This window comes from Chenopodium quinoa, unplaced genomic scaffold (assembly GCF_001683475.1).
Source record: "Chenopodium quinoa cultivar QQ74 unplaced genomic scaffold, ASM168347v1, whole genome shotgun sequence".
NCBI classification, from domain to species: Eukaryota; Viridiplantae; Streptophyta; class Magnoliopsida; order Caryophyllales; family Amaranthaceae; genus Chenopodium; species Chenopodium quinoa.
In genome coordinates, this window is record NW_018744394.1 from 421,017 (window position 1) to 430,226 (window position 9,210).

Here is a 9,210-nt window from a genome sequence, read left to right on the forward strand (position 1 = left end):
TATACCAACCAGAACAAATAAGTTAATATTGCAAGGAATGGTTCAGATATATATACCACAAGTGAAGACAATCTCGTATGCGTACAACCGCCTTAATCGTTTGTCCACAACTAGAACCTCGAGCAACTTGTGGAATTCACTTCCGCATAATTAAGAATCTGCCATAAAAAATTACATATATTAAACCAACATAGTTGCGTGTGTGCTCGTGATCCTAAATCTCATAGAACAAGAGCGAGCACGAGAGAAATAGAGTTCAGGACATTACTGTAAGTGCCTAAGTAGAGGTACTTGTTCTCATAAACGCGCCCAATTCGTGCTTCCCATCACCCATTATGATGATGCCTATAAAAAAATTAAATGATAAAAAATAATTTTAATAAGACATTCAAAGAACCATAGATGTCACATGACCCATAAAATTAAAGAAAAAACAATGAATGTTCAAAGATGCAAACCAGCAGCTCAAAGATGCATCTGCAAACCAGTAGTATATTGCAAAACAGCAACTGTAAAAATCTACAGACTAAATGTAGAGAAAATGGGCAGTGAAAGTGATATTATATTATTATTGGAAAAGCAATTGGTGATCTATGATGAACCTGATGAGAAGGAAAAATGGATAAAACATTACAGCAACAGACATAAAATGGAGAGGTACAGGTAACTCACAAGACCGCTCATCTACTTGATCGATGGAATATCGAAGAGCTTGCTAGTGAAGCAGGCCCGTAGTTGGTTAAAAAAGTAAGCTTCTACCAGTGGGATCTTTATGGAGAGTTCAGAGTATAAACATGTAAGACTATTTATCAATAATCAATATTGTTTAGTATGGAAATATCTGACTGGTGGAATGTAGTCTTCCAAGTTGATCTCTGTGGAACTCTTTGTGTTGGTCAGTTTGTAAGATGGCTTCCTCCATTCTAGTGAATTGAAAGCCAAACACTTTCAGAAGATCAATTTTTCATGAATATGTTCTGCTTTCTTTGAATTCTTTCTTGCTAACCTTAGGATTCTCTTATAATCTTATTCATGGCCAAATGGACCTACTCTATGATAATTTATGTGATGGTTTTAATTTTCTAAAAATACTAGTAAAAAAAGTGAAAATTAGCTCAGCATGATACTAGATTTAAGCAGATATTATGACCTTCAGTATTTTCTTCTACTCCTACATTAAACCTTGTTCAACAATGACAACTTATTATAGTATAGTGCAGTAACTTATCAGTTATCACCATTTTTTTTTTGTGGTTGCAAACTATGAATTAGTAGTTGTGGGAATCAAAATTGCTGCCAATCAGCCAGAATACTCTTTCTTTCCATTTTCTCGTGGACCCAGTTGGCACTGAACTCATGTAGGGCAGCTGAATGTGCATTCTGATTATAGATGAAGGAATACTAATTCTTGTAATGGCAACTTCATATATCTGATCAGTTATCAATATTTTCACATGACCCATAAAACTAAAGAAAAAACAATGAATGTTCAAAGATGCAAACAAGCAACCAATAGTATATTGCAAAACAACAACTGTAAAAATCTACAGACTAAATGTACTAGCTGAAAACATGCAGGTGAATATATTAAACAAGTAGAATTGAGATGAGCCTCAATGAAAATTCAATGACTGAAATTATAAAAATTCAATTAAATCTGCCATATAATTTCTAATTATTGAACTAACACTAAACCTGAAATTAAACTACCATAAATAGAAGCAATCTTACCATAGGTGAAATTGATTTCAAAAATTCAACAATGTCTAGCCAAAATCGATTTTTGGGGGCGAAATTATGCGATTTTTCCACTCGAAAATTCAAAAATCATTGCTGTAATTTGCTTGAACTTCCTCGGGTTTTTGGGGGCGAAATTAAGCGATTTTTCCAACATGATTTTTAATTGAATTTTTTGGGGTTTCTAGGGTTCGAATTCGTATGGAATTGAGAAAATTTTTTGCTCGAAAATGGGGGATTTTTAATCGAAAATAATCAATTTTTCTGGGGTTGAAGGGTTTGAATTAATTAGGGTTTTTGGTCTAAATTTTTGCTCGAAATTGCTCGGATTTGCTGCCGATTATGGGTGTTGAACTTGATTGCGATTTTGGATGTTGAATTTGCTGGGGAATTGTAGTTTTTTGGGCGAATTTGTGGGTGAATTTTGGGCGAATTTGTTGGATTGAAGGGTCGAATTGCAGTTTTCTGTAGAAGCAATCAACTCTGCTTTTTTCTTTATGTATAGTGAATTAGTGAAAGATTGGCATGAAAAGCTAAGGTCAAAAAAGCGCAGAAATGAATAACCTAAAGTCCAACAGAGTTATTTGCGTCACTTTATAATAAAAATGCGACGCAAATAACAAAATCTGAAATGCTGAAAATTTGTTATTTGCGTTGCTCATTTACTAAAAGAGTGACGCAATTACTTCATTGCCTTATTTGTGTCGCTTGTCAATAAATGAGTGACGCAAATAATTTTAGTATTTGCGTCACTTCAAAAAATAAGAGCGACGCAAATGATAGAAAGCTAACATACACTTGACTTTTGCGTCGCTTCTTCAATAACAAGCGACGCAAATAACTTTAAAGGATCGTAAAAATACACATTTGCTTCGTTCTTTAGAATGAGTGACGCAAATATGGCGACGCAAATGAGCCTTTTTCTACTAGTGTTATATACTGGATTGTGAATACCCCATAGTTGGGGTGAATGGCTACTTATTGGTTCTTTGGACGGCTGTGTACCTGGTTTGGGGCAATAACTACTGTGATTGATTGACTTAGGAACATTTCATAATCTTTAAAGCATCAAACATTTCAAAGTCAATCAATTGAAGAAGTAATGAAACCAATCACACAACCGCTAGGGGCATGAGTAGTTGGTATACTAATTGCCGCATGCTGTAAAAAATTAGGCAAAAAATGCAAAATTTAAGTGCAAAAATTAAAACAAAATTAGAAAATTCATCAAGCCGACTCAGTCGACAAATTTCATTCAAAGTTGTCCAAACTAGATAATAATGTTAACCGGATAAACGTACAAAAATACTCGGCTTATAGGCCGGAAAGATAATATTGGCATACTGCCGCAGAACAAGGGGGCTGAATTAAGGCTGGTGGGACCTGGCCATCCTAGACTTGATCAATTTAAGCTTCATTAGCCTCGACCTGATTATCATTTTTGGCAAACGGCTTTTCCTCATCGTCGGAGACCTCAAAGCCTTGTTCAAGGGCCCATGCCTTAAAGGAGGGTGGAGCCTGCTCAATGAGCGCCTGAGCGTCATACACCTTAGTGGTGTATTGAGTTTTCATGTTAGGGAAATGTTTTATAATAAAGCATTCTTGACTCATGGTTTAGACAACCAAGCCCTTCAAATAAATTTGCAACTATTACTCTTTACTTATATGTGAGTCTCTCCATGTGTTAACGGATTGTTGATTGAGTATGGAACATAATTGTAGACATCCATTCGTGTCTCCCCAAAACCAAACCCGGTGATCAGTAGCTTTCGCGTCGAATCATAATCGAATGAAGCGAAAGTGTGGAAGGTCTAGTGTTGCGGATAGTTTTAATTTCTTTTCTCTTCTCTCTGTTTTTGAAAACTTATTTTAAGAAAACAACCAATCCAGTTTGGTTGGTCCATGATACGGGTCCAATAATAGTGTAGTTGGATGGGGTTTGCAAAGAGCTTTCCAACGATACATTATAAGCCCAATTCCGATGAATATTGAGGAAGTTATAGACAATTTACTAAATTGGGCCCGTTTTGAGCCTTATATGCGGCCCAATGATCTAGGGGAGGGCCTAATATGATTTATCATTCCTAATGCAATTAGGAATGGTTTTAGTCTTCTAGAATCTTCTAGAAGGTTCTTTTCATTCCTAATTCAATTAGCATTGATAAATTGACTTTTGACTTTTCATAGTTTTAATCAAAATCAAATAGCATTTTCGAGGAAATTAAATGATTTTATCCTCCAGTACGACAAACTTATCTGATTTTCGAAAGCGCGTTGAAAACAGGCTTGGCGCCTGACCTCAGGCACTGGCGTCTGGAACCAGGCCTGGCGCCTGGCGCTAGTGTTGGTGCCTAGCGCCAATTAGCCAGGGTTTGCGCCAACTCTGTTTTTTTTAGTGTCAGACTCTGTTTTGATGTTTTATCTCTTTTGGCTGATTTTCTCTATAAATAACGTCGTAAAAACTCCGTTTTCACCAATTCTCACCAATTTTCACCAAATCTCATCATTCACGAGTTTTCATTCGCAATCATTCTTTCATTCTCTCATTCTTTTGATCATTCATCTTTCTTTCTTTCTTTCTTTCTCTAAACTTTGTTTTCGTATACAAAATTCTGCATTCATTAGATCTAGAAACACCTAGCCATATTTAAAGTTGCCTTTGCCCTAGACGTGAAAGGTTTAATTTTTGAGGGTTTGGTCCCAAATCTCTCTTTCAATTATTTAATTTAATTGTTTTGTTTTATTATTTTCCTTGAAGTTACTAACGTGTGTATTTTGTTATTAGAAAGAGGTATGAAGCATCAAAGTAAGTGCTTTAATGGTTTTAATTGATGTTATGATCATGTTTACATTGTTATAATGATATTCCTAGTATCATGTTTAGGGAAAAGGTTATAATATCAAACATATTAAATATGATTCTTGTGATGCTTCCTATGTTCTTCCTAATATTTATGATTGTTAGTATCATGTTAGGGCTAAAGATTTAATTTTTATTGCTTAGTGACATGCTATGGTTTTTTATTAATCTTGTTAGTATCATTCCTAGGATCTTGCTATTATTATTATGCCTTAATATTAACATGAACATGATTATGATTATAATTGTTATGATTTATGATGATTTATGAATATTATTATTATTATTATTATTATTATTATTATTTTGATCATGATTATTTTATTTATGATGATATTATTATTATTATGATTATTATAATGATTGTTATTATAATTATTATTCATGATTATTAATTTAATTATGATTATGATTATTTATTATGTTGCTTGATTATATTTATATTTATTGCTTGATCACGCCTTTTATGCATGTTAAAGGGAATTTGGTACTTCTAATCACGCTTAATAAGATAATTAATAATCTTGTTAGGGTTAATATGATTATAATTTCAAGTGATCGCCAATAATAGTTTATTTGTGCATTAATATTCAACCAACATAGATTAAACAGGTTTAGGGTTAATCCAATTGATTGCATGTTAGTCAGAAAGCGCACATGAATACGATCAGAATAAAGTAGAGGCCTATTATTAGGGCAGGTTCAATCTCTTTTAGGTTGGATTTGTACCTTCATCCCCGAACCCTTATTTGGTTCTAGACCTTATGGAGTTGACGATCTCTTGGATCGTTAAGGGGTGAAACCTTCATCCTATGAACGGTTTACAAGTTCCTAAAAACTTGTTGGCGACTCTTTTTCTCTATCTTTTTCCCTTTTGGACGCCACCGTACTTTAGTGTATGATCACAGTGGGGTTCAAGCTAGGGGTTAACGCTTGAAATTATTCCCTACAATAATAATCATTTATTTTTTCCCGCCTTAGTTTAAAAGGTCTTTAAACAAAGCATACGACCTTACAATTGATGTAGCACCGCTTGCTTCATTCTAAGCTTGTAAGTCAATAACTTAGTTAATCTTCAATACTTTGAGGTCACTTTCAAAGTGGAATACTAAAGCAGTATCTGATACTTGTGAAGATAAAAAATTGCTTAGTTAATTAGATAAACATGAACTCTTTAGCAGAAATGGAATATTATTCCTTTTCTTTGTTCCTTGAATCCTATTATTCTTATCATACTTTATCTCATAATCTTCTAGAATCATTTCTTTAAGAGTCTTTGACTTTTATACTTTGTTAGGCATAATTAAGCATCTAATGCGCCGTATAACAAAGTTCCATCTTTTCCTTTAATTCGTACTTGAATTAATTTGTACTTGTACTTACTCGCGTATAAAGCGAAAAGATATGTTGGTTGTCAAGCATTGAGAATTTTGAGTTTCCAACTTAATACTTCATGTTTATCAAAACTACCAAGTATTTTTAATACATGATGTCCAACCGTCCTTTCGAACTTATAAAAGTCACAATGTTTATCAAAACTACCAAGTATTTTTAATACATGATGTCCAACCGTCCTTTCGGACTTATAAAAGTCATTTGTGAGAATTGTATCTTTAGAATTTCCTTTTCTTTCTTTGAGAACCATTCTCAAAGATTTCCTTTACCAATCATGGAAAACAATATAGTTTGATTCGGAATTTTATAAATATAAGTTAAAAGTATAACAATTTATCAAGTAAATAACATAATAAGTTTGAAAATTAAAAAATTTTCATGAAAATTTTCAATCTTATTAAACGTCTTATCCACGCATTAAATTTGTCCCCATTTAGCGAGAATAAGTCGATTCCAAGATCCGAAAAAACAAAGAGCGGTGAAGCATGTTTTGGCTTATCTCAACGCTCAATCTCCTATGGTAAACAACTCTTTGCTAATGGCTCCAAGCTACTCTTGGTTGGATAAATCATCACATCTAATGCTCTCTCAACAATTTATCCACTTTGCCACGACATGTTAGAACTCCATCACTCATATCGTTGAGTATAACCAAAACCAACTTGCATACCCGGTATGCCATACATATCCTAGGGAGTAATAGTGTTGTTTTGGAATGGCAAGTTTTACTTAATATTTTAGGGACCTAGGGTTTCTACGTTGGTTGATTTGAGTGAACTTAATTAATCATCACAACATTCAAAATCCTAAACATGCATCTAACGTATAATTCATAAATAAATACTCATAAATATATATCGAAAACATTAATAAAGATTGATTTGGAAACTAGTATGACCCCTTGATTCTCCGACTCTTCAAGGGACGGCTTTTGCAACTTCATGGCTTTGTCTTCCAAGAACCTTCGTCTTCAAGATATGACCACAATTATGCAAATACTAGTATCTAAAATATTAAGATACAAAAATACTCAACGGTTCACAGACCGTATTTAGATGTACAAAAATACGTCACGGAACGCAGTCCATATTTTCTATCCTAATCGAGCACCACTAGTTGCTATTTTATAAAACATGTGAGAGAATTTACATTCCATTCTTCCATTCACTACTTGTGAATAACCCATGCATTTTACAACGACAAAACAAGTTACAATGCATAAAACACACGTAAACTAGTAACTAATTTAGGTCGTTAATCTAATTAACATGTTTGATTAAAACTAGTCAAAGTTGTTTATTTGATTATGTAATTTAATGTAATTAATAATTGAAACACCCACTAAATTCCGCATCCATCTTAATTAATATTAAGCCAGTAAAACAAAATATTTGCCCAAATTAAAATTTGCAAATGCCGCTCAAAAACCGAGGCCTAGCCTCCTACATTTATTAAAATAATTAAAACTAGATAAAATTAATAAATCAATTAAAATGGCAAAATTAAGCTAAAATACGTAGTCCAAAATATCCAAACACCTAGCACCAAGACTTTGAGTTCTCATTGCTCGCACAACCAATTGATGCTCAATGAACGTGGGAGTGGTCTGATGTCACAAAGTGTTACATTATCCACATCGGCGAAATTTCACGCACCAAGTTGTGGCCCTTGATGGTCATGTTGTACGAACTCATTGCACCGCATTACTTCGCAAGCATTGCCTACGCTTACTAACCCCTATTTAGCACCAACCTACATACACATATGTAGTACGCCCCGCACCACAAGGCTCGATCACATGCAAGAAACCACGGGCAGCCGAGCGAAGGCACAACAGCCCACACATGGCCGGCCTACAGCCGCACCATGGTGCTGCTGCTGCCACGGGTTGGTAGCCGTGCTTGCTCACTATGGCAGCAGCTATACATGGCTGCACCAATACCGTGGATGCCATTGGCAGCCACATGCGGGCTGCATGCTATGTAGCCTGGCTCACCAAGGGTCATTTTGCCCTTAATTTGCGTGTAAAACCACGGTTTTTTAACCCCATTTTTGCGTGACTATTAAATAGTTCCAAATTAATTTTGGAATTAATAAAATTGAGCCAAAATGAAAAATTAAACAAGTGTAACTTTAATTAAAAAACTCATAAAAGGTGCATACAACAAAAATTATTTTCACAAACCATTCTTTAATAAAATTGGTTTAACTTGGTACAATAAAATAATGAGGGCAATAACTTACCATTAGTTTAATTAATTTAAATTAATCATGTGATTTCAAAAAATTAAAAGGGAGTTGGAAATATGAACACAAGTTCAATAAAAATATTCCAACTTTAACCCTTGTGAATCCTTGAAAAATTATATCTTCCTATATGAAGATAAATGAAATTTATATTACAAGATTCAAACTTTATGATTCCAATCACATGATTAAATCAAAAGTTCAACAAAAAATTGATGGAATTCAGTAACTCAAAGTTTCAATCACTTACAACAATCAAAGTGAATCTTTAGTACTTGAAAGCAACAAAGAACAAACTTTTCACACTTAATGCAATTAATTTGCAATTATGTGAAAAATAAAACTTAACCTTCAAGCACAAATAAATACCAAGTAACCATGCTTAAAGAGGTTTAAAATTGCATATAAATTAAGGAATGAACCAAATACATAATCACTATAAATATGCAATAAAATTTCAAGGTTAGAAAGACTTACAATTTTTCGTCAAAATGAAAAAACCCACAAAAATTGCATTTCTGGTAGTTTTTTGGCTTTTCCATATCCAGAATGTCTTTTCCACCAAAAATTCACTATTTTTGGGCAAAATTTTTGGTAGTTTTTTGGTAGTTTTTTGGGTTATTATGGACCAAGCTTGACCGCTCTAGAAAATTAATTCAACGCACGCAAGAGCTTGTCAAATGCATTACTACACATTTCATAAGAAAGCAAGTATGCACATGACAAAAATAAGGCATGCAACAAGCTTAGTGCACACCTATGAGGAGAGATGCCAAGAGAAAGAAGAAGAATCAATATAAAATTCAATAAAATACGAAGAAAAAGAAAAGAAAAAGAAGGTAAATACTCCTCATATGGGTGGCAACATCACCCTTTTCCTCAACAATAGACAAATGAGGAACATTAAAATCCTCATAGACAAGGGGGTCCCCAATAGGCTTATGGACAAAAGAAGGGAGGGAAATAGGAAT